The sequence below is a fragment of the Lygodium microphyllum genome, chromosome 3, assembly GCF_053477565.2.
Source record: "Lygodium microphyllum isolate KBCC chromosome 3, Lygodium_microphyllum_v1.1.10, whole genome shotgun sequence".
NCBI classification, from domain to species: Eukaryota; Viridiplantae; Streptophyta; class Polypodiopsida; order Schizaeales; family Lygodiaceae; genus Lygodium; species Lygodium microphyllum.
In genome coordinates this window covers 441950-450755 of record NC_141137.1, presented here as the reverse complement: position 1 = coordinate 450755, position 8806 = coordinate 441950, and positions in this window count along the sequence as shown.

Here is an 8806-nt window from a genome sequence, read left to right as displayed (position 1 = left end):
GTCTTGGTCTACTACACAGAGTCCTGGGCAACTAGTTTCTACTTTATCCCTTGTGGACTTGGCAGTTCTCCAATGACAGGAGGAGAGGGATAGGTTATAGAAGGAGGGTCAAGAATTGAAGGCGGTAATAGCTGTCCAAGCAGAGCAGTTCAAATCCACCACAGCTATCTTAGACCAAAGCCATTCTCAAATCCATCAACTTAAAGATCAATTGGCTCAGTTTTGGTCTACTACACAGAGTCCTGGGCAACCAGTTTCTACTTTATCCCCTGTGGACTTGGCAGTTCTCCAATGATAGGCCATGTTATGTCCTTTGTTCCAAGCCAAAGTGGAAAGGCTTTAGTCCAGGATGGACTTATTATGGTCTTCAATTGAGCAATTTCGGGAATGATTAAAATCTAGCTTGGTATATAGGGGATGTGGTCTTACATGCTTCAGTCCAAGATGGACTTATTATGGTCTTCATTTGAGCAATTTCAGGAATGATGAAGATCTAGCTTGGTATGTAGGGGATGTGGTCTTACAAGCTGCCTTATATGTCAAACATTTGGAGTTGAGGATCGATGAAATGTTCTAGTGCTATTCTTTTAAATTGGCTGCTTGCCCTAACACTTTATGGCATACAATGATTGATTCTGTAGTCCTCAACCAAAAACATAATAAAGCCTCTCATCATGTGCAGAACGCTAACCAACTAAGGGTGGATCTTTTAGCTTATCTTTCCAAGCACCATCAATTTGATTTATCCTTCTTTGAGGCTTATCATCGCCGATCTGCTTTAAGTCCATCCATTCCTAGCTTATCCTATTATCAACGAATGGCCCATCGATATGATGCTTATTTTTCCCTTTATCAATCCAACTCAACATTCATTTCACCTCTCCTTTTCCAATTGCAGGGTGCTCCTCAAATTCCAATTTTTACCTATTGTTCTTTCATTGTAGATCGAGTATTTCCCCTTCTCCGCCTTGTCCTTCCCCATCTATCCATATTCCTTCCACTTTTCCTACTTATCAGTTAACACCTTTCTTGGCCATTTCGCTTAAATTTTCATCTAATCCTTCTTTAGCTTATTCCTCATTTTATGATTTTGCCTACCCATCTCTTCATCATCTTTTACCCATTCTTGTTTCGTCTCCTACCACTTCAATTTCTCAACCCCCTTAGTTGGTTAGTGGGTATGAAGGGTTTGATCAGTAGATTCCAAGAAGAAGAGGATGGAGCTTAACTGATTCTCTTATTGGACTTGGCCATTAATTCCAGGGGAGTGGACAACTGCTAGTCAAGAGTACCAAAATTATCTCCATTTTGCCCAACAATATTCACAATCTCTAGATCCTTTAATGAGATTGACAGCCCACTTTGCTTGGTACCTAGCATATATGCATAGGCATTCACATAATGATCAGAAGGCAATTTCAAAGTTATGTATAAATGTTAATGTGAACATTGATTCCCAACAACTGGATGTCCTATATTTTCATGCCCTTTGTCTGCCTAGCAAATATCTTATTTTGCTAGAAAGAATGTGCTATCTTCAATTCTTCCAAAATCCTCCAAAAACTTTTGTAGATGGATCCTTATCCATGGATCGTTTTCATAACCATCAAGCCTTCAAGAGGAATCATCTTCATTGAAACCTCTGTATGTATCTTTTGTGCTTCTTAATGGTATATCTCTCTTTTGGAGGTGCCATTCCGATTGTTGTTTTGTGTTTGTGTTGTGATAATTTTTATGTGATGAGTTCATGGTGGTTGAATATTGGATTTGTTCGAGAGCTCTCTTTTCGACTATTTGAAGTGATGGTGATGGTGGAAGAAAAGCATACAATGCAAAGCTAAAGAACCTCTTATATCCTTTATGAATTTGTCATGACTTTCTGATGTTTATAAGATGTGTTAATGGATAAAGGTGTTTTCCTTTCGTTGTATGCTTTATAAGCTAAAGAACCTCTTATATCCTTTATGAATTTGTCATGACTTTCTGATGTTTATAAGATGTGTTAATGGATAAAGGTGTTTTCCTTTCGTTGTATCCTTTCTTAGATACAGGTGTTAAGTTGGGGTCGCAGTTGGAAGGTTTATTGAAGATACTAAAGAAGATCGTGTTGAGTTCTTTAATGAGCTTGTATTCCCTTTTTCTTAAGTCACGAGGACGCTTCCTTATTAAGTGTGGGGATATGTTGAATGTTGAATTGAAGTCTAGGTTTTTTTGCTTGATTTTTGTTGTTTTTGAAGACTGAATGGTTGATTTTTTATGGATTTTGAGTGATGACTAGTTGTTTTGGAAGTGTTTGAAAGTGTTTTGGATGAGATTGATTATGTTTTAGAAACTCGTGATGATTCTCAATAGAAATATGAGGTTATGTGATGTTCTGATAGGTTCTGTTGAGGTTCTCATACCTTCTGTTTAGCTTTTGTTTTGTTCTGATTTTCTTTTGTAAGAAGCATGGATTGACGAGTGATGAAGATTGAGGCCTTTTGAAAGCTCATTGAATGGTTTTTGATAGTTTGGAATGGTTTTAGTATGAGTAATGTGGTTCTGATGCTTTTTGTTGACCTTCTATAACCTTTTGTTGAGCTTCTGTGTAGAGCCTTTGTTCCTGCTCTGTTTCAGTTCACTTCAGTTCTATATGCCTCTGTAAGTGTTCTATGGAATGTATGTGTGATTTTGGGGATGTTTTCTGGCATTGAAAATAGGTAAATATAAGTTTAAAAGAGCTCAAGAAAGTGGAAGAAGCAGCTGTTGAAGACTCAAGAGAAGACTGGAGTGAAGTGACAATGATGAGCTATGAAGAGTCACTGTAGTGGCTTTGGTGACCTTTCATATTAGACACACCCTTTGGAAGGGGCATCCACAACCAAAGAAGGATTATTATAAGTGATTATTGAGTATCGTAGTGAGGAGATGATGTACTATTGATTGAGAGAGAAAGAGGGAGCCAGAGATAGCCAATTCTATGCAAAACAATGTATCTTTCTATGAGAGACTGTGAAAGAAAACTATAAAGACAATGAAGATGAATACGATGTGATATTTTTCTATTCAAAGTGGTGTTCTCTTTATTGATTCATGAATTCTATGAAGAATATGAAGAGAATGATCAATTTTGTTGAAGATAAAACTGTGGGAGATTGTTTTTATGAAGGTGCGTGGAGATTCATTGCTAGTGGTGTTCTTTTCCTTGTTGTGGTTCTCTAAAGAATGAAACAAAAGCTTGTTGATGTTACAAGATAGATTTTCTTGTAGTAGAAACCCCTTTTCCTTGGTGTCTCTCTTCAGGCTCCAGAGGCCATGGTGGAGAAGCTCTCCTTCTTCTTCTTCTTCTTCTTCTTCTTCTTCTTCTTCTCTCATGTGCAGCAAGGGAGCTCGAAGCTTGAGGATCGAGCTTGCTTGGGCTTGCACCTTGGGATCGTGGAGCTACCAAAGTGCTTGAGGGAGAAGGCAACTCAATCAAGCATGGAGGTAAGCTCTCTACACTTGTAGGTGTGAGAGTGCACATGGCTATGTGAGAGGTAGCCATTGCACTTAGCTTGAAATGCTTGAAGCAATAAGCAGTTCATAGGTCTTAGCAATTGAGTGAGAGCTCCCACAAATTTAAAGCTTATTATCCTCCATTAAATTAGGTATAAATCCTTGTCTAATCAACCTCAAACATGCATACAGATTGGATGAGCTATTGGAACTCAGAGTTGGGGATCTATTGCCCACTTTGAATGCATTCAAGAAGCCATTGATGGCTAGAAACAATGGATTACAACAATGGTTTGGTTCATTTCTTTTGTCGAATTGAGACACATGTTAAGGTCGGACCTTATGCATGGTACAAGTATGCAAAGAACCTTTATGATGTAGAAGGCTAGCCCTCTATGTCCCCCCCACAAGGGCATTGTCCATCTTGTAGTTCATACTTCATTAAAGGGATGGTGATAGATGTGATTCGTAGATTGTAGAATGGAAAGGCACAAGATCTTGCTAGCCTTGTTGGGGAACAATTTATACATGCATGTGAAGTTATTGCTCCCTTGTTTATGCATATTTTAATTGAGCCATGTGTGAGGGCTTTCTAGCAAGTTGGATAGAGCATATTATGTACCAATCTTAAGAGTGGGAACCCTATGATATTAGAGAATTACATGATGATCATGATTGGTCATGACCCACTACTTGGCTAATATATATGGCTGCATTTTAGAGCATAAGCTTGGCACATGGGTTGAGTGAGATGGGTATAGAGCATGGGGACAAGTAGGCCTTAGGAAAGGATTCACTATGCTTTTTGATAATATATTGATCCTTAGAGCTATTATAAAGGAAGGTAGGGCACATTACAATAGGATTTATTGATGCTTTGTGGATTTTTGCAAAGCATTTGATACCATGCCTTGAGCTAGGCTCACATAGCAACTACATGATATTAGCACATTAGAATACTTATAGTGGGGGATTTATGCCTTGTATGAGTCAATGATAAGGAGGGTGTGTGCTCTAGGAGGGCTTTTTGGTGACCCAAGTGGAACATCATTTTACTCTTGATGAGAATATGGTTAAGTACACTAGATCCTATGTATATCTAGGAGTCACATTTATAGGACCTACATTTTCATTGTGAGATGCAACTATTAGGTTGGATAGAGATTACACGGCACATAGAACACCTATGGGAAAATGTGCATATGCTTAATTCCAAGAACCCCGTACTAAAACATGGCTATTTGATACATTGGTCACCTATCCTTGCTATAGGGATCACCAGTATGGGGACCATGTCTTTGCAAAAAGACCTTGAAGGGTATTGAGAGGCCACTAGTGATGACGATTGCTTGCATGAGACAAAGCAAAAAGTTGATACCTCATGAGATTATTAGAGTAGAGATTAGAGCAATACCTATGGTCATAGAGGCATTCTTTCAATTTGTAACTTGCTTATAGAGAATATGGGAGCTCCCTAATCGTAGATATAAATATCCACGATTAGCATTGGCTTCCTCCAAACAGTTAGTGGAGAGTGGGGATACATATTTTCTGGTAGGGGGAGATGCATCCATGTTTCAAGTCACGTGGATTAGAGATGGATGCACTCCCACCACTCCCCATACTTAGATCTAACGCACATAGAGTGAAATAAAGTTATCAGGGCATGATATTGTAAAAATTGATACAAATCATACAAGGATGCACTCCCACAATTCCAATATAGTTTGGATTGCCCATACTTAGATCTCACGTATAGTGAAATCAAGTTATCATGCCATTATATTGTGAAAATTGATACAAATCATACATGAATGCATTTCCTAAAGCTTCTTGGTACAAAGATGGCATAGTATCAGCATCATTTCCTACATGTGTGGATAGAAAGATTAATTGTCAAGCTATCGTGCATGGATGTCCATCTCTCCCATGGGATATGTAGTGATAATGGATAGATATGGACATCATCACACCATCTTAGGATTGAGATGGGGCAGTATACAAACATGTCTAAGGATGCATGCATTTGCTAGTTATGCCACTAGGAGGTTGAGTCCAAGGAACACTTTATTTGAAAATGTACTATGTATTATGAGATCAAAGGGAGATTTCGTTGCCTTTTTTAGGAGGGGTTTGGGCCTCTCCACAAGGTGATGCAATATGAGGACTAGAGATGCCTAGGATGTTCTTATTGGAGATTCAAGCATATCAAGAGAAGCTTCTAAGGAGCAAGACAAAAATAGAGGTAGAGTTAACGAGCCAACAGGTTCTTATAGAGTTAGTGAGCCAACAATGTTCAATACTTGCTCCAGATCTAGCTCACTACATGATATTATTACAAATACTACCAATACTATAGCACCATCCATGAGTTAGAGGGGTCACAACAAAGACTAGACAACCACATTCCATAGGGAGCAGTGCCAACCACCATGTCACTATGCCCAATATCCTTACCTCTGTAGATAGATTTGACCCGTCATCACTTGCCATTAGGGATGAGTAGCTCCCCTTAGTGGACTTGATGTCTTGGGCCACCCCATGATATTTATTCTTGCCTTGAGGAGGATACATTATTTCTAAAGAGTCGTATCGATTAGGGTAAGAACCTATAGGTTAGCTGAAGGATCATCTGGAGCTCATTTTGTACATGATGGTAGCCTATACTTGTAGTAATAATAGTTAATCATTTTCATTATCATTATTGTTCTCCAATCAAGACAACATGGCCATATGTACTTGTTTCTTTGTCTCATAGACCATTTTAGCCATTTGGAGACATAAATACATCTTTCTTTCTTTCTTCACACACACACACATAGAGGCTGGTGTTGTTTCACTTGCTCGGCCCCTCTTCATTGATGATTCACTTGCCTATTGGACCCATTTGCCTATGTGGAGAGAGAGAGAGAGAGAGAGAGAGAGAGAGAGAGAGAGAGAGAGAGAGAGAGAGAGAGAGAGAGATTGTCTGTCCCCCTCCCATCGAATGCCCTATGCCTTCTCCCTGTCGTTAGTCTATGTTGCTTTCAACATGCTCTATGCCTCTCACGGTGCCCCATATAGTTGTGTTGGCTGCTATGTTACTAGTCTCGTTAGTCGCTACTACCACTCACATGGTGTTAATGGATTTGTCCATTCATGTGCGTGTCTATGCATGTCCCAATGGGCTAGGCACAATAGAGTATTTTATGTAAATTTTTGGTGCCTTATTTATGAGGTTTTGGTCATTTTATATTGATCGACGAAATTACTATTTTATCTAGCTAGTTGACCCAATGCACATTTAGCATTATCTTATACCTATATATTCAAGATCCCTCCTCTTGTGTTGATTTATTTGCATACTTCCGTAGTAGGTATTAGTGGAGAGAGTGAGCTAGTGCTAGCATCCGCATAGTCGCTAACTCACATTTTTTTGTACTGTCTCATGCCTTGGTATATGGATTCCATTCCCTAAGTATCTATTTCTTTTAGAGTTCTTGTGTAGTGTTCTTCTTTTCTTTACAATTTTCTCTCTTCTCTTATGTTATGCTATCTCTTAGAATAGTTTCCTATGCTTCTACATCCACTTCTAATATGCTATCAGATTTCAAGTTGGGGGACTAACTCTTACTTGGTGTCATCCATTTAAGGTGTGTTGGTGCCAATTTATTTTGCTATAGATTTGTATTTTGAGTTTTTGATTGTTGATCGAACTTCATTGACTATTGCAACCTATCTACAACTTGGGTGACCCTATTTACAGCCAAAATGACATATCTACAACTTGGGTGATCCTATTTGCAACCAAAATGACATATTTTTTGGTTTTCCAGCATGTGTTTTAGTATTTGCCTTCAACATTTACTATTTTTGGGATTATTTCAGGAATAGGGACTTGTTACTGACTCAACATCTATGTTTTCCAAGGCCACATCTATGTTTTGTTTTTTTTTGGCTAAGGCCACATGTTTTCATGTTGGATGATAGCATTCAATGCCTACTAATTTTGCATGTTTGTTCTCAACATCTGCATTTTAATCTTTTGTTCATGTTGCTCCCCCTACCTACTTGCAATAGTTAGATAAAAACAATGAGATGACCCTAGAGAGAGAGAGAGAGAGAGAGAGAGAGAGAGAGAGAGAGAGAGAGAGAGAGAGAGAGAGAGAGAGAGAGAGATACTGCCTACCCACTTGCCTTCTCCCTACCATTAGCATGTGTTGCTCTAAACATGCTCTATGCCTCTCATGTTGCCCCATATAGTCATATTGACTACCATGCTACTAGTCTCATCAATCACCACTGTCGCTTGCATAGTGTTAGTGGATATGTTGATTCATGTGTGAATCTGTGCATGTCCCAATGGGCTGGGCACAATAAAGCATTTTAGGTATTTTTCTGGTGCCTTATTTATGAGGATTTGGTCATTCTATATTGATTGACCAAATTACTATTTTATCTAACTGGCGGACCCAATGAATATTTAGCATTATCTTATGCCTATATATTCAACATCCCTCCTCTTATGTCAGTTTATTTGCATACTTCCATAGTAGGTATAAGTGGAGAGAGGGAGCTAGTGCTAGCGCCCACATAGCCGTTGACTCACGTTGTTTATGTACTCTCTCATGTATTGCTATATGGATTCCGTTCCCTAAGTATCCTATTTCTTTTCGAGTTCTTGTGTAGTGTTCTTCTTAAATTTCTATTTTCTCTTATGTTATGTAGTCTATTGCAATAGTTTCCTATTGCTACATCCACTTGTGACAAGGTATGTGATTTCAAGTTGGGGCCTAACTCTTACTTGGTGTCAACCATTTGAGGTGTGTTGATACCAATTTATTTTGCTATAGATTTACATTTTGAGTTTCCTATGATTGATTGGACTTCATTGACTATTTCAACCTATCTGCAACTTGGGTGACCCTATTTGCTACCAAAATGACATATTTTTGGGTTTTCCAACCTGTGTTTTTGTAGCTCGCCTTCAACGTTTATTATTTTTGGGATTGTTTCAAGGCTAGGGACTTGTTACTGACTCCTTAACATCTATGCTTTCCAAGGCTACATCTATGTTTTGTTTTTGTTGGCTAAGGCCACATGTTTTAATGTTGGATGATATCATTCAATGCCTACTAAATTTACATGCTTATTCTCAACATCTACATTTTTATATTTTGTTCATGTGCAGGGTTGGGCGACATTGTTCTCGAGTTGGTTTTAGTCTTTGGTGGCTACAAAGTTTGTGTTTTGCATTACGTTGACTATCTTTTGCTTTGTTCTTTCCTGTTTGGTTTGTTTTTGCAAAAGCTTTCTTGTTTTCTTATCTACCCAAGTTTAGAGAGGGTTCTTG